The 22,490-nt window shown below is 44.7% G+C and overlaps 1 long non-coding RNA gene across 3 annotated transcripts in view; it reads left to right on the top strand.

The window, feature by feature from the left end:
• Positions 1-22,490, top strand: part of LOC136793102 (uncharacterized) — a 162,546-nt gene that overhangs the window by 43,067 nt on the left and 96,989 nt on the right. For all 3 annotated transcript variants that reach the window (XR_010837912.1, XR_010837914.1, XR_010837913.1), the window contains one exon: positions 529-773. This is a non-coding gene — a long non-coding RNA (uncharacterized lncRNA). The remainder of the gene's footprint in view (positions 1-528; positions 774-22,490) is intronic.

Below are 22,490 nucleotides of genomic sequence, written 5' to 3'. Positions count from 1 at the left end.
TGAAAGAGTCGTTGTGTTTGTCCTGATTGTCTCCTGCAGGGAGAATTGGGATAAACTGGTGCCAGTCACAGGGAAATCACCTGTCTTGCTTGAGCTGCCTGGTGCTGTAGGAGCTAGGTTTTCTGTCACTGGACGTGATCAAGTAGGGTCTGGGCATCCCCGGTGGTGCGCATTGTAGAGAGGTGTCAGGATCAGAGGAAAGATCAGACCAGATGACCCGTAACTCCCATTCTTTGCCTGATGTCCTAAAATTCTCTGATTGGTCAGACCCTCTGCTTCTGTGGAAATCACACTTCAGGTCAAATCTCCAGGGTCAGATGTGTCACCCTTCTGATGCCTTGTGGACTTGAGCTCCACGGACGGGTGACATTTGGTCTCTCTTGGGTCTCTTAGCTCTCACTGGTCGCCATGGTGTGCCAGTGCAGGGAGCCTGCACTCAGAGGTTTTTTTTCTGTCCATTTCAGATCCCTCAAGCCCTCTCTCTTCACACCCTCTATCTGCCCCACCTTCTTTTTCTCTCCTCTTCAGATTCTTAACTCCCATCGGGATCAGGAATATCTGCCTTTGATTGGTATCTGTTCACTCAAGTTTACTTCACCTCTAAGAAAAGCTAACCCTGAGAAAACTCGGACACTGCTTTGGGGACCAGTTCTGAAAGTTCCTTCTGTATCTGCTGGCCTCATTCAAGAAGTGCTACATGGGAACGACGGGGGACTTAGTGTGCAGACCTGAGTGCAAGTCCTGTCTCTACCACTTGCGAACAGAAATCTTGGGTAAATCTCCTCATCTCACAACACCATGTTCCTTTCCATTATGTAACCAGTGACATGAAAAACACATCAAATTCTACCTTTGCCAGGGAGACTTTTCTACTAAAGGGAGTTATTAAGAATATTTAAATCTTTATGAAATGATATTAAGCTAAAATCCATTCTGATTTCCTTTCTGCAAAACGGAAAAGGAAACCCGCTGTGGGGTGAAGGGTGAGGAAGAGCCTAACTTCCTATTTTGCAAATACTTCCATGCAGATGTCTCCTTGCTGCTTCCTGTAACTTGTGCAGGAAACCTTGCTGGTGTGTAAGTAGGTGGGTGGGTATTGTTTTGGATCAGCTCACACAGAGAGGCCACCTGAATTGGTTTGTCCTCCGTGTGGTAGCTATTGTGAACAGGCATGGCAGTAACATGGAAGAAAGAGGGTTTGGACTGAGAATGGGGTCTGTACTACATGCATTGTCACAGACTACCTGTGACGAGGGCAGTTTAACTAGTAAACCAGTAGTTAGCAATCTTTTTCTGTAAAGGGCCAGATAGTAAATATTTTAGGCTTTGTGGGCTGGATGGTCTTCGTTGCAACCCCTCTGCTCTGCCGTTGTGGCTTGAGAGCAGCTATAGATGATACATAAGGTGATAAATGAGTATGGTTGCCGTCCAAGAAAACAGTATTTACATAAACAGAAAGTGGGCTCAATTTGGGCCACAGGCAGTAGTTGGTCAACCTGTGGCCTGAATCTCCAAGCTTCAGTGTATTCGTCTTCACCATGGGGGCAGTAGAGTTTTATGAATATTAAATAGGATAATGCAAATGAGGCATCTGAGCCCACAGCCTGACCTGTGAAAGATCTCCAAAAAGTTACTTCTTTCCATCTCTTGTTTCTCCCAAGTGCTCCTGTACAGTACGGAGCTGGGAGGGAATGCACACAAAGGTCCTTCCAGCCCCGTGATTTTATGAAATTGCCCATAAAAAAAAAAAAAAAAAAAAAAAGATCAAGAAACAGACAGCATGCCAGAGAGAGAAATTGTTTGTGTGTTCTTTTTCTCTGCAAAGTCTGACCACAAGAAGCATTAAATCAATCAGATGATAAAGCAGAATGTGAAATATTGAGCTGGTTTAGTCTCAAGTATGCAGGAGGCCTGTGCTATTGGGATCAGAAGCAGACAAGAAAAAACAAGGGGAAATGTTTTCTACATATTCTGTGCATTGGCTATTCTGTGACTCCCACATATTTCATCACAGGAAAACTTTGAGTGCAATAAATATTTCCCCTAGTTTAGTAGCTGCTCTGACCAAGAACAAAGCCATTAACATAAATGCAGATAAATACAAGGCAAATAATGATATTCCCAGTTGCTTCTGTGTCAGCCTCCTGTGTCAACCATCGATCTTGCCTGACTGGTTAAGAAGGAACCGAGAGAGCTTCCCTGGTGATGCGGTGGTTAAGAATCCGCCTGCCAGTGAAGGGGACATGGGTTTGAGCCTGGTCCGGGGAAGATCCCACATGCTGTGGAGCGACTAAGCCTGTGTGCCACAACTACTGAACCCGCGTGCCACAATTTCGGAAGCCTGCATGCCTAGAGCCCGTTCTGCACAACAAGAGAAGCCACCGCAATGAGAAGCCCACGCACCGCAATGAAGACCCAATGCAGCTAAAAATAAATAAATTTTTAAAAAATTTAGGAAAAAAAAAAAAGAAGGAATTGAGAGAATTTATAACCGTGGAAGATTTCCTTTCTAAAGCATTTCCACCTCCCAGACAAAGGGAAGGAGGAATCATCCAGAAAGTCCCAGGAAACCAAATGAACACTCTTCATCTTTAGGGCAGCCCATCTGAGGTACACTCTTGGTCACTGCTGCCCTGATGCTCTGCTTTTCTGGGTCTGGGGCTCCTCCAGTATTACATTTTTCAGGCAAGTATTATGGCTGCTCTTGTAATTTGCAAAGGCAGCTCTCTGCAGTCCTTGGAGAAGGGTACATCCCAGGGAGCTCTTGGTGCGCCCATCCTGCCTGTTACGAGTTGAGGGAGAGGACTTGGCCGGGTTTCTCCATCCTTGGTCCTGATGCCAACGCTTGCTCACAGTTCAGTTGCAGAGTTTCTTAGCCTCTGGCTCTGCCTGCCTCTTCTGTATTCACTTCGTTGACTTTACCTCCTCGTCCACTTTTTTGTTTTTTGGCTGTGTTGGGTCTTCGTTGCTGTGTGTGGGCTTTCCCTAGTTGTGGCGAGCGGGGGCTACTCTGTTGCATTGCGCGGGCTTCTCTTGTTGAGGAGCACGGGCTCTAGGCACATGGGCTTCAGTAGCTGTGGCTCGCGGGCTCTAGAGTGCAGTCTCAGTAGTTGTGGCTCGCGGGGTCTGTAGTTGTGGCTTGCGGTCTCTAGAGCGCAGTCTCAGTAGTTGTGGTGCACCGGCTTAGTTGCTGCCTGGCATGGGGGCTCTTCCCAGACCAGGGCTCAAACCCATGTCCTCTGCATTGGCAGGTGGATTCTTAACCACTGCACCACCAGGGACCCCTCCTCATCCACTTTTAAACGGCAGTGTCCCTGGTCCTTTACCCCCAGTTCTCTCCTCTCACTCTCTTACCTCTCTTCCAACCACCTCATTTCCTCTCATGGTAAGAGATACCACCTACATCCCAATACCTCCCGCATCTTGATCTGCCCAGGCTTCTCCAATAAAGCATGCAGTCTTACATTAACTCCTGTTGCTCTCACCACCTGCCTGCACACCAGACGCATCCCATGTAACATACCTGCTGCAGCTTGTAACTCTGCTCTGCCCCTGTTGAGTCTTTATAGGTAACACTCTGCTGTATCCAGTAGCCCAGATCAGAAACTGGGCCACGCTGCTTGTTTCCCTTTGTCTCGGCCCTAATGTCTCGTCAGCAGGCATGATCTTGAGATAAGAACTTCCCGGAAATCTCTCAAAAGCATTTCTTCCTGGTCTACATGATCACAGTCCCGGTAAAGGGTCTCATTTGTTGTTTTTGACCAGAGAAATGCCTTATTTTGGTCTCCTTGCCTCTACTCCCCCCCTTCTTCCCTCCCCCACTTCCACAGTTGATGATTTGAGTTTTCTATGTGCTATGGTGGGATAACATAATTAGTGTTTCCAATTGATGCAGATGTCCGCAGTCTGCAGAAGCTTCTGTGAGGACAGAGTTGGAATTGGAAGCAGGGGTATGTGGTTTACAATCTGATACAGTAATTTAGGCTTGGGGGAGTTAGAGGGCTCAACTAAGGAAGAGAGAGTGTTGTATTTTCAGTGTCTATATGTCAGGCTAGATACTTTCACATACTCAGATGAACTTGTCTCAAACCCCTTCAAGGAAAAGATTATTGTCCTCCATATTATAAGCGAGAAAATACCCTTGCAATGTGTTAGATTTAGTTGATCTCTTAGTTAGGATGTGACAAATCCAGGATTCAAATCTATGGCTGCCTGTGTATAAAAACCTCACCCTCAGTCCCTGCCATCCACTTCCCTGAGGAGGGAGACCACAGGACTATTTTGATAGACATGTGGAAAATAAATGTGCTGAGACCGGGCATAGACACGATACACTACCCAAGAACACAAGCATAAGGGGATCAGAGACTTTATTATCTATTTTGTTCACTGATCTACGCCTATAATCGTCTGTCTCATGGGAGCCACTCAATAAATAGTTATTGAATAAATGAATTGAATCACACAATCCTACAGACTTGGTCTTGGAAGCTACATTTCCCTAGAGAGAGCATCAACTTGTGACCTTGCCCATGCTCTCCCTCGTGTCTGTCCTCCACCTTGATTCCAACTGCTATGTAGACAAGACGTCCTCCCATGAGCTTTTTTAGCCATGGGGTTGAGGGCAGCAGATACAACACTCAGCAATGTTTGTTGAATGAATCCTGGACCTCTGCGTCCCTTGCCTTTTTTGCCTCACTTGGCACAATGTATCGCAGTTTTCCAGGCTCCTGGACTTCACTTACTTTACTTTCCTGGTGGTCCTTTGCAGTCATGCGACCAATGGGAAGCCATGAGGAGCCGCAGATGAAGCTCCACTCGCTCCCCTCGTCGCTCACCTCCTGCTGTGCAGCTGGGTTGGGGCCCCCCTGCTTTAGCGTCTGCCCCGACCCTAATCCTGCCAGCAACAATGACTCCACTCTGCTCCCAGCCTGCATCTTATGTACCGTGGAATTCTGGACGAATACAAAGGCCAGTGCACAAAGGACACTTCCTTCTCTGCTTGCTACCCCTGTGGAGCACCTTATTCTCCGTCTGCCTCCGGAATTATTTCTCCTCCAGTTGCAGAATAGCGACAGCAGTGTTCGAAGAAACACTTTAAAAATCCTTCCCCCTCTGCCTCTCTGCCTTGGAAAATATCTCGCCTTGCATAGCTCTGCATCTCTTGGAGTCAATGTCAAAGTGTAGACCAGTAGGAAGAACAAGACTTCCGTGGCTCAGGAAATCCAGATTTGATCCTGGTTCTATCTCCTATCATCCATGTGAAGTTTAAAAGACTACTTATTTATCTGAGCCCGAGTTTTTTCAAAAGAGCGCTAATAACCCTGACTTAGCGTTTCGCTGACTATTCGACAGGCTGGTGTTATGCCCTTAGTACAGAGCCTGGCCCAAAATAGGTGATCTCTGCACATTGGTTTCCTTTCCCTGGCTTCCCACACCCTGGTACAGAGGCATCTATTCCAACGCAGAGATGCCTCCTGCTTCAATGAACTGGCTGCAGGCAGTGAATTTCAGACCACTACTCCGCGTGATTGTATTGGTCTGAGGGTCACCTCACCTGTCTGAGTGGCCCCGGCCAGGCTGCAAAGCACTCTGGCCTTTGGCTGGTGGCATGTGGACCTGTCTGCCCAAATGTCAGTCTTCTTGAAGGTGCTGGGTTCACAGGTGCCAATCACTGCTCGCAGAGGCTGATCGGCAGGCCGTAATGCGTGCCTGCGGAGTTTCTCCAGAATGAAGGGGAAGGACCTAGTTGAGCCAACGTCTTGCGGCCGGCTGGCCGCTCATTTCTCTTTCCTCGCCTGCCTTCCGCCTGCTCCGGGCTGACCATGCGTCTCAGGACGCTCTGCCTGGCGTGCTCGTCCACTACTCTGCCTCCTCAAGGAAGCTCAGACCATCAGTCCTGGCCTTAACGTGGTGTCTCAGTGACACCTTCACTCGTTCCATTCGCTCCACCCGTTCATCTATCCAGCCCTTGTTTCCTCTTTCTTTCTCCCATGAACAGTTGTGTGCCATGCTTTTGGGAATTTTCAGGTACAGTTCTCCATAATCAGGGTTGCCTTTCTACTCCAGAAAGAGGTGATAACACAATCAGTGTTCAGAGATTTCTATTGTGTCATTACTTGTTTCTGCACCTCTAGCTGCAGGGGTGGTTGAGGGCTTAGGGCCGGGTGGAGTAGGGGATCAGCTCTTGCTAAGTATTTATCCACAACTGTCACCTAGTTCTGTTTCCAACCGTCCCTACATCGTTCCCTCCTCTGGGGCAACTAAGATACATTGTCGCTTCTGTGGTTCTAGCCCCTTCTGCAGACAGGCACCAGCCAGCACTCTGCCAGCTGTTGATGCAGGCTTTTTCTGCTCAGCCCTTCAAATCAGAGCAGTGTTTTGGCTAACCTGGGAGGGTCCAGCCCTTCAAGGTAACAGCAGGGGGTCTCCTCCTCTTTCTCTGAGTTCCCAGCTTTCTCCAATGAGTTCTTCAATGTTGGCCTGGAGCGGTGCTGTGCTAGGTAAAATTCAACAGCATTTCATGCCGGCTGTGGTTTGCCACGTGCCTTAGGCCTTCCTTCTATCTCAGAGGGACTGCTTTCCTTTCTGACTGTGCTGTAGAGAAACAGCCTTTGTCTCTGCTCTGTGCCTGGTGGTTGTGATTCCCTGTGCAGCGGCTTTCTCAGGATTCCTCCCAAGAGACATCAGGATCCTTCTGCAAAAGGGTCTCCTGCAGCTCTCCTTGGATCTCCCAGGATTCCAGAGATATTTATGCAAGTTAGACTCCCTCTGCGGCCTTTGCTTCTCTATACTATTGGGGGCTTCTCTTCACAGTAATCAACATCTCACCTTAATTGCTTGTGTTTATGGATCAATAAGTGCATCGTTTTTGGCAACACCAGCTCATAGCAATATCTTAAATTATGAAAGCCTGCACACTTTCCTTTATGAACTCTGGCTTGTGTCTGATGAGCACTTAGATTTTTCAACATTTATTTCCTCCGCATGACAGGGAGTAAGGAACATAAAGTGGATGGGAACAGTACAGAAGGGGAGCATTGGAGACTCGAGACCCATAAAAGTAGTATACAGTGTGCGAGGCCAATATAAAAGCAATGATCTTTTAATATACGGTGTGTGTAATACATTCATATTCCTAATAAAGTCAATTATCGTCAGATCTGTTATTTCTCAGTTTTCCACCTCAGCTCAGACAAAAACAAATCTGGAGCTATTCAGAAGAAAAAAAATATACTACAGTAATTGCAAAGGCAGCAGCTGTCAAAAAAAATTGTCTAATAAGTGCCTGTTTAACTCATCTACCCTCCCAGGAGCTGGGGTAATGTCAGGAATAGCACTTGCCATGAATATAACCTAAGACAAAACTGAATCTTTGTCCTTGATTTGAGCAATTATCTTGCTCTTTACTACTTTTTAAAAAAAATTCCAGTTGTCATTGTGTAGGCAGCAAGGAGAAGGAAGCTGGAGAGCCGTCCCCATCTTGGGGATGTGTGTCTTGAGGGACATTTCAGTTTACAGATGATCTGCGTGAACGTGTGTGCACATTGTTTCTCCTCTCTGGACCTGTCCCTGCCACTCCACTTCTCTGTGCTTTGGTTTCCTTATGTGTTTAATAAGGGAGTTTTCCCCAAACCTGACAGGTCATCAGAATTATTTGTTGTCTTAAATTTATTTTTAATTGTAGCAAACTATTGCTAATTGAAAAGAAAACCTCCAAGTATCATTATGATTACTATTATTAATTATAGGAGAATGTTAGTTACCTATCGATGCATAACAATATTATCACAAATCTAGTGGCTGAAAATCCCATGTCTTTATTACGTTTATTATTATCAATTTCTGTGGGTCAGGGGTTGTGCTCAACTTGGCTGAGTCCTCTGCTTCAGGGTCTCACAAGGCAACAGTCAAGGTGTTGGATGGGGCAGTGGTCTCATCTGAGGTTGGACTGGGGAGGGATATGTTTCCAAGCCCACATGGTCAGCAGAATTCAGTTCCTTTTAGCCTGTTGGGCTAGGAGCCCCAATTTCGTGCTGGCCGTGGGTTGAGACTACCCTCAGGTCCCAGATAGTTGTTGGCCATAGATGTGTCTCTGTTCCTTGCCATGTGGGCTTCCCCAGCGTGACCACCTGCTTCATCAAAGCCAACAAGGGAGCAAGTCTAACAAGACCATATTACTGTCTTCTATAATATAATCATGGAGGAGGCGTCCTGTCACCTGGATGTGCTGTGTTCTATTGGTTAGAAACACATCATAGGTCCCACTCACGCTCAAGAAGAGGAAAGAGGGGGTTACAGAATGGTGTGAATGCCAGGAGGCGGGATAAGGGGGTCCACCTTAGAGCCTGCCTACTGCAAAGAGTAACACCTGATAGTTTTGTTTCGTTTTCTTTTTTAGAGCAAAAGGTACAGAAAGCTGTAAAGTATAAGGTCAAATTCTCCTTTTCTCCACTCATTTTAACCGTTTCTCTTGTAAGTTTTTGGTTAGTTGTTGCATCAATCTCCTAAGGCTGACATAACAACTTATCACGTAGCGGGTGGCATGAAACAACAGAAATTTATTCTTTCATAGTTCTGGAGGCTAGGAGTATGAAATCAAGGTGTTGGCAGGGCCACACTCCTACTAAGACTCTAGGGAAGAGTTCTTCCTTGCCCTTTCCTAGCTTCTGGTGGCTCCCAGCAATCCCTGTTCCTTGATTTGTAGCAGTATCATTCTAGTCTCTGCCTCTGTTGTCACCTGGGCTTCTTCCCTGTTTGTTTTCTTTTCCTCTTCTTAGGAGGGCACCAGTCCTTGGATTTAGGACCTGCTTTAATCCAGTGTGACCTCATCTTAACTAATTACATCTGCAAAGACCCTATTTCCAAATAAGGTCCCATTCTGAGGTTCTGGGTAGACATCAAATTTTTGTGGGGCACCATTCATCCCGCTACAGTTGTTAATTTTTTCCTTTGGCGTTTGCCACCCTAACACTACTTCCTACCTGTAAACCACTATGACCACTTCCCACTGTGAAAGCTGAGCACTGTTAGAGGTTGAAGAAGGCAGTGGCTAAGAGTCACTGGTCTTTCACTAGTCGAGTGGCCTGGGGAGATACTCGGTCTCTCTCTGCCTCAAGTTCCTCATCTGTAAAATGGTCACCAGCAGAAGCATAATAATATTTAACTTTTAGGGTTGTTAGAGGATTAAATGAGATAATATAATGCAGAGCCCTTAGAACAGTGCCTGGCATGGAATAAGCACTATGCCAAGGTCAGCAGTTGTTACCTCTCACTTCTCCTTCCCTCTCCACCACCTGCTTTTTGGTATTTAGAAATATCATGTTTACTGTTTGTTTTCTTATTTTAAATTACATTTAAATGAATGGGTTGATTATTTATTATAATTACATATAATGTATAGATACATTCAATATTATTCCTCTGTATGTTTATGTATTATAAATATTATAGATAATTTGTAGGTAAAATATAGTTATGTAAGTATAACTGAGAAATTAAACAATTTAAATGAAAAATTATTTACATATTTTAAGTTATATATTTATGCTCAAAACTCTTTATTGCTTAATCTATTTATCTTGTACAGTCTCTGGTTACTTCCATCTTCATTGAAGGAATTAACACCCCCCTTCCTCTTTCTGCAGCATCTCCTTCCTTCCTCCCTCCTTTGTCAGCTGCATCTTTATTTTCCCTTCTTGATTTTTACATTTAGATTGTGGTATTTAATTCTGGCTTAGGCTTCTATGTTTTGGTAAGAGGCTGATTTTAATAACAGCCTTTACATCAAACATCAACTATCTATATTTTAATATTGTAACAATAACAGTGATGACCTCTCCTGTTGGCATGCTTATTATGTCAATAACCATTCCAAATACATTATATATTAGCTCATGTAATCTCTGTAACAGTCCTCTGAGGTCGGTGACATTTTAGAAAGGAGCTGAGGCCTAGAGAGGTTAAGTAAATTTTCCCAGGACACAGAGCAAGCAGCAGATGGCAGTATGAGCTCCGTCCATGACCTCAGAGCCCTTGCTCAGAGCCAGTATGTTCTGTGAGCTCTCAGTGTCCACGTCACTGACCACAGTCACGTGGGCTGGCTGGACTCAGAGAAGGGAATGCAAGGCTGTGCCCTAAACTCACATGACTTGAAGGAGTACGGGGAAAACATAACAACTTTCTTTCTTACGCCCAATGAGTTCCTCAGAAATAGGCTGCATTTTAGTTTTTCATTGTTGGCCCGTGCCTTTCATATATACGCTTTTGTTTTTCGGGGGGGTTCCTTTAGTTTTTCGCGACAGAGAAAAATCTAGGCCCTCGTTTTCCCATTAAGGGGTTGCAGCTTCTTCATCATACAAATGAGATGACAGAGTCAACTCCCCTCCTGAAGATGTTATTTCTGGCACCTGTCGACTTCCTGTTCCCATCTGGACTGATTGCTTTTTGCTGCACACTTGTCATCCTGCGATTTCATTTTATTCGTCTCTAGGTTTAGTTCCCATTCTTCCCTGGATTTCCTGGACCCCTTTTCTACTTTCCATGGATTTCTTTTTCATTTCGCTGAAGTGTATTCTCAATTTTATTGATGTTTTGCAGAAACCATTCTCTGCAGAAACGTCAGTGTCCTTATATGTATGTGGTCTGAGTGTATAATTGAAATGCATTTTCCCTCAAAAGGCGAGGACTAACGCGAATCTGATTACCGTCCCATTGAAGATAACACCTTTCTTCTGTTTAAGCTCTCAGGACTTTCTCTTCAGCTTTGCTAGTCTGGGCCCTCACTAGGATGCTAGGGAAGGATTTTCTGTTTATTCATCTTCTGCAGCTCTGTCAGTGAGTCTATCATTCTGAAGACCTGAATTCTCCTTTTATTTCTATAATTATTTCCTTAGGAAGTTTTGTTTGTTAAATAGAAGTTCCTGGTTTCTCCCCAGGTCTAAGATGGGGCTAGGATCCTTGTTAAGGATCCGGGAATTTGGATCCTTAACAAGATTCCCAAGTGGCTTTTTTAGTCAGTGATGTCTGTGAACTGCTGACAAGATAGCTCCCGAGATCCCTTGCCGGCTGGCTCTAGCCCACTTACAGGGTAGAGGGGTGAGGGTGATGTTCTGTGATGTGGTCATGTGATGTTTTGCTTCTCCAGTATGACAGGCGTGGAGGTGTGAAGCTATGCCACCCCTGCCTAGCTCTCAGCAGTCCTGCAAAGGTCACGTGCCATCTTGTTTATTGAACCGCTTTGGAAACTCTCCTGGTGTGTCTCCATGTCGGAAGTTAATTTGTCAAGGTGTCCCAGCCTTTGGCGAGGCTCTGTGAATTTCACCAGCCCGCATCTCTTGCTGAGTCCTCGTGGAGGGAATGTTTGTCCTTGAGTTCCATTTTTGCTGAACCTGTTCTTCCTGTTACCTGCGTCTTGGTCCCTGAAGATAATGTCAACCCAAGACAGAGCCGTCTGTTTTAATTTCTCCCCTGGCCTCTACTCTTTCTTACCTCTGCTGACTTAAGTATCAAACCAGGTTTGGTGTTCCGACTCTCTAAATAGCGGTGTCTCCTCACCCTCTTCTATAAATCATTATTATTAATAACAAGGATAGTAACGACAATACTAAACAGCAGTTAGGTAAAATCTTCCATCACAAAATGCTTTCAGAAATAGTACCTCTGGGCTGCAGGTTTATATAGGAAACACAAAAACTGGTTAAAAACGACAAGTGTTCTATCCAAAATGTGTTTGCTTTTCTGGGGTGAATTCATTTGTTTGATTGAAAATTTCCTAAGGAAGATGTGTGTGGGAGAGGTCTCGGATTGTGGATGGAATAAGCACATTGTGGAGTGCTAAAATAGTACATCGATAACCCAGATGTTTGGAAACACGTGGGTGACAGATCCAGCTTATAGTGGACAAGTAGGGTCGTACAGACATGGCGGAGTCAATGCCTAAAGTAGAAAAATCACAGCCAGATTTCTTGCAACACTCTTGTGGAATCATGAGGCAACCCAGTATAGGGCTTCTTGGGTTCCAGTTCCCCCTCTGTTTCTAAAGAATGTGCTGGCTTTAGGTGTTACTTAACATCTCAGAGCCTCCGCGTTCTTATCTGTAAAGTGGGAGTTAAAATTGATCTCACAAAGGGCTGTCAGGCAGCACCTGCCAGTTTCTAGCACATACGATTAGGCTGCCCCGAGTGGAAGGCATCGTTGTTGTTGTGATTATCGACATTGCTTTATTTATTTATTTTTTTTAAACATCTTTATTGGAGTATAACTGTTTTACAATAGTGTGTTAGTTTCTCCTTTACAAAAAAGTGAATCAGTTATACATATACATATGTTCCCATATCTCTTCCCTCTTGCATCACCCTCTCTCCCACCCTTCCTATCCCACCCCTCTAGGTGGTCACAAAACACAGAGGTGATCTCCCTGTGCTACGTGGCAGCTTCCCACTAGCTATCTAATTTACATTTGGTAGCGTATATATGTCCCTGCCACTCTCCCACTTCATCACAGCCCACCCTTCCCCCTCCCCATATCCTCAAGTCCATGCTCTAGTAAGTCTGTGTTTTATTCCTGTCCTACCACTAATCTCTTCATGACATTTTTTTCCCTTAGAGTCCATATATATGTGTTAGCATACGGTATTTGTTTTTCTCCTTCTCACTTACTTCACTCTGTATGACAGACTCCAGGTCCATCCACCTTCGACATTGCTTTAATGTTGTACAGCAGGCACTGCAAATAAGGATACTTTTATTTTTTGTAATTTCTGAGTATAATATGTTTGCGTGAAAGTACACACAGATCATGTGTATAGAGCTAGATGGATTTTTCACACGGTGAACACACCTAAGTAACCAGAACTTGGAACTGGAACCCCAGAACTCACCCTACAGGTGCCCATGTTCCCAGGATCATGACCTGGTATGAACCGCGACCAAAGTGTTAACTCATAATTTCTGACACCGTAAGTTCATTTTGCCTGGTTTTGAGCTTATCATAAATGGGATCATACAGTATACACTCTGTTTTGTTGGTGGTGGTGTTTAGTGGTTGGTTGGTTGAGTTTTTTGGTGGGTGTATGGAGGGTCTGGTTTGTGCATTTCACCCATGTGGACCATTCTGTTGGAGAGCTTTTCTCTCATACCCGTATGGACGTTGGGTAACTTCCATGTGGCCATTAGGGAGAGTGCTGCTGTAAGTGTTCTAGTATATTCCTTCAGGAGAACATAAGGGGTTAACCATCTTCATTTTAATAATGCAGCAGGCAGGGTGTTTTTCCTCACCCTCTTCCTCTTCAGCTAATTGATCTCCAAGCCTCATCCATCCACCTCCTCAGTGTATGAGCTCTGACCTACCATCCGTTACCTGAACTATTGCAGTAACTGTTTTCCATTCCTGTATTTCTCATCTCTCCCAGCTGAACTTCAGCACCACCAGAATTACCTTCCTATATATATTATATATATATTTATTATATATAATATAATATATATAATATATTATAATATATATAATATAATATATAATATATATTATAATATATAATATATTATAATATATAATATAATATATTATAATATATAATATAATATATAATATATTATAATATATAATATATATAGTATAATATATTATAATATATAATATATACAATATTTTATAATATATAATATAATATAATATATAATATTTATAATATATAATATAATATATTATATATTATATATATAATATATATTAAATATATTTATATATATATAAATTATATATCCGATAGTATCACTTTCCTGCTCAAAACTTGTATCCTCAATGCCAACTGAAGCAAAATGAAACAACACAACTCTGAGTTCCTTGTATAATGGGGCTCCATCTTGAATGAGCTGCTGCCCACACTTCCCTCTTCATCACCAGCTTCCTCTCTGTATACTGGCGCCATATTGGATTAGCCCCTTGGCTGCTCCAGTGCTCTCTCAGCCTGTTGTGACATTCCTCCCTTCTTGCTAATATTGAATTTCTTCTTATGGTTGAAGAGCAGCCCAGGGCCATCCTGTTCCAACAACACGTTCTGCCCCCATCTCTGTGAAGCTGAGTCTGACATCCTGGGACTCCTCCTGTTGTCCATCCGGTCAGTCCAGCTATGACCTATTGAGTGCTGGGCCTGAGAGCTAGGCTCACAGCTTTCTCTACTGCTCAGTTCCTCTTGAGTCCTTGTTCACATAAAGAGGCTGCTTCCTTACCCCTCTAATGAATCTTCCTCATCCTCATTAAGGAAGAGGGCACCCTGGCACAGGCTCGTGTCACACACATTCCTCATGATTACGGTAAGGGGACCCAATTGCTTGTTTATGTTAATTACTTGAAAATTACTATTTCATGATAAGTTAAAAGTCACTTTTATTTGTGTGATTACCTACCCCCTCCCCTGCAAGGCAAGTGAATAAGTAAAATTTGCATTCCTCTCATAAGAAGCCATTTCATTTTCAATAAGACCCTAGATCATCACTTGGAGTCTGACAGGTCCCCTGGCCTGGGATTTGGTTAATGCTATAGGAAATCTTCTGAAAGGGCTGGAGTGATGGAAAATCAGAGATTCCCCCCACCAGTCATTTTGTTGGGGATAACACTCTCTCTTCTTTGACATCATTCCGACTCCCTACCTTGGGGCTCCACCGCCATGAGCCGGTGCCTGAGATGGAGCAAAGATCTGTATATACAGGAGTTTTCCTCTTTCATCTTCCCTGTCCTCCAGGCCATCCTAGCCTTCTTCTTACCCCCAGCACCTGGCGCATGCCCAGCACATAGTAGGCCCTCAGTAAATACTTGCTGATTGAATGAATGAATGTTTGGTTTATAAATGGGCAAGTAAAAGTCATTTGCACTGGGGAGATTATGTTAATGTTTATTTTTTTGGTTTGTAAGTTGAAAGGAGAAATTTTAGTTGATTCCATAATAGATATTTATTAATGTCTGATGCATATCTATAGATCCTAAGGACATGCAAATTGACAGCATATTTTTTAAGCTGACTAGGACCCGTACCCCACCCTTGCTTTGCATTCAATTTCAAGTGTGATTTATGACTGTTACCTCTGTGTCAGGGGTTATGGTAGATGCTCTGCAGTTATTATCTGCTTTCATCCCCATTTCTTCTGTGTATACTTCAAGGGAAATACCAATTCTCAACAAATACACATTCAAACAAACAAACCTCTCTTCCAAGGCTGGTAAGGAACTAAGTTGAATGGATTGAGAAAGACGTGGTAAAATTTCATTATACGAACCAATGGCAACATTAGTGGGATTTTAATCAGTGATTCCCTCATATTAAGATGACACAGAGGGGCTTCCCAGGTGGTGCAGTGGTTAAGAATCCGCCTGCCAATGCAGGGGACACGGGTTCGAGCCCTGGTCTGGGAAGATCCCACATGCCGTGGAGCATCTAAGCCTGTGCGCCACAACTACTGAGCCCGAGCTTTAGGAGCCTGTGCGCCTAGAGGCCATGCTCCACAACAAGAGAAGCCACCACAATGAGAAGCCTGTGCACCGCAATGAAGAGCAACCCCCGTTCACTGCAACTAGAGAAAGCCCGTGCGCAGCAACGAAGAACCAACGCAGCCAACAAACAAACAGATAAATAAATAAATTTATTAAAAAGAAAAGATGACACAGAACCATCTTATCAAACAAATATTTATTTGCCACCTGCCCTGGGCACTGGGAGCACAGTGATGAACAACTATCTGTTTATTCTCAGGGAACTTAACGTGTCTTCCTGGGGTAAGCCAGACAAAACAGGAAAAAGGCAAGTAAACAAGCAAACGACTTAAAATGGTTCCAAAATGTGACAGTAATAAGACCATAGTTCATTGATTTTTAAGACACATTTCTTTTCACCTTTTAATAGTGTTGAAATTGTGATGTCTTAAAATGGGAACATGTGTTTAATATATTGTTCTTCCCCCACCCCGAGAAGTTATTAAATTGATGCTTTGACTTCCGATCGATGGTGTTTTGGCATAGAGGAAATATGGTAATAATAAAAGCTCACATTTATTGAACGCTAACTGTGAGTCAGGTGTCGGGTGGTGTGCGTTGGAGCAGTGTCTCTTTTGTTCTGGATAACAACCAGATGAAGCATGTAGAAGCTTCTCTGCTTTATAGGTGGGGGAAATGCACCCCTGGGAGATGAGGCACCTGGTGTACTGTTGAACACGTTGTGGGGGCTGGTACTCGAGCCCTGGCCAATCTGACTCTGCTCTCTGTTACTCTGACTCCCCACTTTCCCAACCCCCTGCCCTGATCCTTCTTAAGATAACTGCTGCAAAGCAATCAATGCTATTAGGATTTCCCCAGGTATTCCTAGGGTAGCTGAGTGGTTTTCATATAACTAGGTTTTCATATGCACCCTGAAAGCTAATTGACCTGAATACAGGCTGTGTAGAAATACCCACCAAGCCTGTGTCCTCCAGTGAATCTTGAAGCAGGGGTTGGGGACCCCTCTTGGTCAGTAATCTTGGATTCCTTGACCTGCTCAGGTGAATACTTAGAAAAGAGGTACCTCTGTGCTACCTTGAGATCCTTTTAGAAGGGTGATCTGGGAACAAAGAGAGAAAACTCTAGATCTTACGGTAGGAGGATAATTTGCCGGTAAGAAAATGCTAGAGCCAGCTTCTAAGCCAAGCCAACCCCAGAGAGGCTAAGTGACTTGCTCAGGACTCCCAGGGCCAGTTAGAGAATCAGAAGTAGGTCCCTGATCTTCAGGTCCTCACCGTGTTTATCCCTCTCGGCTGTGTTTCCTTCATTTCTCCTTTCTCGTAACCACCTCCTCCTCTTCCCTCCTTTTCTTCTCCCCACTTCTTTCTCTCTCTCCCTCCCTTGCTCCACCCTTCCCTTTCTGTTCCTTTTATCTAAAGAAGGCCTAGTACATTGAAAAGGTATTAAATAACTTTGGTAGCAAAAACAGTGAAGTGTGGGAGCTAAAATAGAAAGTTCTGGAACTTGCAAAAGTATCATGAACCACTAAGATTAGTTTAAGATTGATTTATGTGGCTACATAGTTAGTATGCTCAAAGGGGTTTTAAAATATGAGGCTTGTAATTAATATTTATAGATCTAAGTGATGAGAAATGACCAAAAAAAGAAAACTGTTGGGCTGACTTAGAGTCAAAACTCTCCTGAGATAATACAGACGAGAAGGGGGAAGGCGGGAGTGCTAGCATGTTCGAAGCGGTTGGCTTTACTGCTAATGCAAAAGGAATCCAAAACGGGAGCTCAGGGAGAGCCTGTGTCTGCGTTGGAGGCGTGAAGATCTTGGAGGCACTTTCCATGTTCGTTGGATTCATCTCACACAGGCTGGACCGATTTGGGTTACATTGAGCTGGTGAGTTGACAAGAGCACAGAACTCCAGCACATGAACTAGTAACCTATTCAGAAAATTTGTGAAAGAATTGGAGATGCAAGGTCTTTGAATCCATCAAGCTAGGCAGCAGAAAGAAACACAGGGGAAGAAAAGGACTTGTAGAAGCTTATCCACTGTACCTGGGCAGGGCCGCCAAGGCTGTGCCACATCCAATCAGCTCACGTGCTGCCCCTAGAGAAGACTTGTTTGTGGCTACAGATCTGTACTCTGGAGTTTACTGTTCCCGGAGACCTCATCTCTGTTGGGGTATGCGCCATTTATATATATTTGGTTAAACTGAATTCTCCTAAGCAGAATATAGTGCACTGTCTTGGAACTTTCTTACTGCTAAGTGAATGTTTAAGAGCCTGTCATTAGTTTATAAACATAGATGCAGAAGGAGAAACTCATGTTAAGAAACTGGCTTTCTGGTTTCAGAAAAATGAATTGCAGAATGATTAGTCACTTCACCGAAGGGTTTTTTCATTTAAAAAAAAAAGGCTTCACCATAAGTATCTTTAAAAACACACACACACAAAAAGCAAAACAGCAAAAACTGATAATCAAAAAAAAAAAGAACTTTTAAAGTTTATATTTTTACAAATATATTTAGTGTATAAACTGAGGCTACTCTGCCCATGTATACACAATGAACCGTGCACCCCTCTTAGCTCATCCATTCATTTATTCAACAATACAAGAGACATACACGTGGATCCTATGAGGAAGACAGAGAAGTAAAATAGTGTCTTTGTCTTGAAGAAATCGTCACTTCCTGTTGTTTGTAAGCTTTATTATATTTTATGAAAATAAAGTGTCTGCTGTAGAAGGTTTAGAAAATACAAAAATGAATCACAAGGAAGGAAGCTAATAAGCCTATAATCCTTCTACTCAGAAGAATTCACTGTGGAAATATTTATCCATTTCCTTCCCGTTGCTGTTGGGAGTGTGTGGGTGGGCAGGTAGGGCTAACAGGTTCTGAGAGGCGGAGGGGCCGGGACGGTGCTCAGAGTATAGGCAGGGCAAGAGCTTTGCAAATTATAATGAGTTTTGGACTTTTCCCTTTGGTGATGGGACCTATAGATGACTTAATGGCAAGTGAAATGGTGTGATCTGAGGGCATGGAATCTCTTCTCTCCTGACTCATATATGAAAGAAGAGCTCTACTTAGCTGGAAGGATATGTCAAGAGCATACGGATAATGTTAGCTAAAAGCCTACTGATCATTTGGCATCACTAGCTAGGCACCTTGCTAAGCGCTTGACATGGATTTCATTTAATCTCCTAAACAACTCTTCGGGTGGGGAATCCCGCTGGGCCCCTTTTGCAGATGATCCAGCTATTGATGCTTAAGGAAGACTGACGTGTAGGAGGTCACCCAGATACTAAAGAAATGATGGGACTAGGATTTGAATCCCAACCATCTGGCTATAGAGCCCTGTGGTGGTCATCTATTGTTGCATAACAAGCTGAAATTTAGCAGCTGAAACCCATCCCATCAATTACAGTCACAGAATTCGGGCAGGGCTCTGCTGGATGTTTCTTCTGCTCCTTGTGGTATTGGCTGAGGTCACTTGGTGGGATTCAGTTGGTGGCTGAGGTGTTTGGGAGATGGGGGTCCAAAGTGACTTCTTCCACTTACTTGGTAACTTGTCAGGGATGGCTGGGCAGGGGGCTTTGCTGGGGCTAGTGACTGAAGCAACTTGATGTGGTCTGTCTAGGTTGGCGGTCATCTCAGGGTAGCCCCTCAGGGCTCCCAGAGACAGTTGCAGGTGGAAGCTATCAGTCTCTTAAAGCTTAGAAAGTGGCACAGGCCGCTTCTGACATTTTTCTATTAACTAAAACATCGCAGGATCCACCTAGACTCCAGAGGGAGGGACATAGGCCCCCTCCCCAAGTAATTTTTGGCCCTCTTTAATCTCCACACATCCCAGTGCTTAATCCCTGAGACAATAAGAGGCTATCATTGAATTCATTGATTGTCTAACTGGTTGATGGATTAACCTGTTAAATCAGATACTTATTGAACAATTGTCACGTGTTGGACCCCAGGCTATAACAGCGAAACAGAATACAAACAGTGTCCATCCTCAGAAGCTTCTACTGCTGGAATGGGAGGGGCAGCTGTAACCAAGGAACAAATGGAGAAGATGATGGAGTGGGTGCCAGGAAGGACCTGAGCTAATTTACAAGAGAGAGGGCTCCTGGCGAGGGACTCCGGACAGTTTCATCAGAGGCCAGGCTGAGGAAGCAGTGTTTTACCTACTGGCTGAGAGAGGAACTGAGGGGAAAATACAGCTTCTAGAAAGGAGAAATAACAAGTCCTCAAACTCAGAAGTGGGAAAGGGCTTTATGAATCTCTAGAGTGGAGAAAATGCTAAGATGCCAGGAGGACGGTGGAAAAGGTGGGGTGTAACCCCAGCAAACAGAGCAGTGGGGGGAACCAGATCACCCAAGGCCTCATAGGCCAGAGAAATGTCACTTCATTTTAATGGCAAGCGTAAGCCACTGGGTTTTGGACAGGCATGTGGCATGATTTAAATATGTTCGCCTCTCTGGGCCTGTTTTCACACTTGCAATGAAGGGGTTTGAATGATTCATCTTTTCAGCTTTCGTATTCTGACTCTACGTGTCCCTCGTTTATATTTTCTCCTGGGGTTGACCCCTTCTTTATTTTGCCAAGAAATACGCTCAGACAGCCTCTGCCGCCTCAGACAGCCTCTGCAGCCCTGCCTTCACGAATGTACCTTCCTGGGCCCCTGTGTCAACACTAGCCCTGCCTGAGACGTTTTGTCCACAAGGGGCACGGTGCAGACTAGAGGGGGAGACAGATTGCAAACAACGGGGCTTGTGCATTCCGATGGCTCTTAACTTGATTTCAACTTTTGACCTGTAATGCTTCCCAGCTGTTTTGAAGTCACACATCCCATCTTGATTAGCCTCCCCCCAGTATGTGATCCAAGCACAGGGGGTCGCTTCAGGGAACCATGCCCCTGCTGGCTCCGCGTCTGCAGTTGCTGAGTGCAGGAAGGGTCCAGGCCCGCTCCCTCTCCACTTCCCTCTCCCTCTCTCTCTCCCTCTGGGTAGAGGAGGCCACGTGGAAAAAGAGGTAGGTGCAGGGGACAAGCCAGAGTCCCTGCCCCCCACAAAATAACATCCCCCAGGTGGTGGGAGTTAAGTGGGAAAGTGCAGGGCTCCGATTCCAAAGTACACATTGAAATAAATGAAAACCAACTGGACTGGAGTTAGGCGGAGGCAGGAGAAGAAATTTCAGCTCCGAGGGTTGTTTTTTTTTTTTTTTTTTTTTTTTTTTGTACAAAATGCTAATTACGGGGTGAACTCAGAAGGAATGTGCTTTCTCAAGATAAATTTCCTAACATGGTAGAAAATGGACAGAATCTAGGCAACAGCTCGGCCTCTTGCCTGGGACGGACGTCTGCAGCTGGCTGCGAAGGGTAACCCTCCATCCATCACTGGGGCTGGGGTCCGGGCGCCTGTGGCCCGCAGGAGTCAGGGAGAGGGCTACAGATCCTCAAGTTTCCGTCATTCTCTAAGACCCAGAAATGCAGACCTCTGGGTCCCATATTTGGTTTCTCTGAAAATAAGCTTTCAGGTAATTTTTTTGTACAGCATGAGAAAATGTCCCAGGAACTCCCTTTTTTGTTTTGTGTGTCACTCAGCTAAAGCACATAAACATATTCGTGTAAGTTTGTGCAAATTAGTTGACAAAGATTTCCTGTGATTCCATGGACTCTTCATCTGACCGCCTGAGACATTTACTGAGTGTCCGCTGTGCACCCAGCCAAACGGTCATTTGCAGACAGCGCATGCAGATCATTGTTCAAACTAAACCTCCAAGCAGAGCACATAGCCTTCCCTGCTTGGAAGCTGTGAAAGGTACCAGCTCACCTGGATTCTCCTCCTGATCCTGGCTCTCAACGGCCTTCATTCACCCCTGACTTACTAACTTCCTGGCCTTGTTCACCACAAACTCTCTTCGCGCAAAGTTGATTCCAGCCACTCTGATATCGGCGCTCTTCCCCAAGTGGGCTGGGCAAGCTCTCCCTCCCTTTCTTTGCAGACTCTGTGCCCTCCGGCTGGGAGATGTTCCCATCTGCCCTCCCCGCTCCCCCTGCCATTTCATCGGAGGGCTCGCTCCCTGGAAAGCCTTCTCTGTTGTTGCAGGTAGAAGTATCCCCACCTCTGCTCTGTTCTCACTTATAAGCCATTGTAAGAGGACTTGGCTTTTTTTTTTTTAAACATCTTTATTGGACTATAACTGTTTTACAATAGTGTGTTAGTTTTTCCTTTACAACAAAGTGAATCAGTTATACATATACCTATGTTCCCATAGGACTTGGCTTTTTAAAAAAGTTTATTTATTTATTTATTTATTTGGCTGCATCGGGTCTGCGTTGTGGCATGCGGGATCTTCGTTGAGGCATGTGGGATCTTCGTGGCAGTGCACGGGGCTTCTCTCTAGTTGTGGCACGTGGGCTCCAGAGTGTGCGGGCTCTCTTGTTGAGGCTCCGCCGGCTCAGTAGTTGTGCTGCGCGGGCTTGGTTGCCCCGCGGCATGTGGGACCTCAGTTCCCTGTCCAGGGATTGAACCCGAGTCCCCTGCATTGTAAGGCGGATTCTTTACCACTGTGCCCCCAGGGAAGTCCCAGGACTTTACTTTTATGGTCGCGTCTTCTCCAGTAGGCTGCAAGCCTTTGGAGGGTGTGATGCAAATGACTGGTGCTTCTCTGTTTCTCACACTCCTTGCCCAATGCCTGCCAGAGTAAATGCAAAATAATTGCTTTCTGACTGAATGCGAGCACTTATTAAATAGATGCAAAACTAAACAAAGATCAAGTTTACAAAAAACAGCAATTTCTGATGAAATCTACGAGCATCTGAGTGTCTATGCGTCTAGACCTTGTGGGGGCACCTTTGGGTATCAGCGCCCAGAGTGGGCTGATATCTTGTGTCACTGTAACAGGGTGATTGACGCTGCCGTGACCGGGACTCACCAGCTCCCTGATGCTTTTCTCAGCTGTTTCCTGACTCCTGATAAGGCCCAGAGAGGCAGTGAGAGAAAGATTTCACAGGGTG

This window comes from Kogia breviceps, chromosome 18 (genome assembly GCF_026419965.1).
Source record: "Kogia breviceps isolate mKogBre1 chromosome 18, mKogBre1 haplotype 1, whole genome shotgun sequence".
Taxonomy (NCBI): domain Eukaryota; kingdom Metazoa; phylum Chordata; class Mammalia; order Artiodactyla; family Physeteridae; genus Kogia; species Kogia breviceps.
This window is presented reverse-complemented; position numbering and strand designations above follow the sequence as displayed.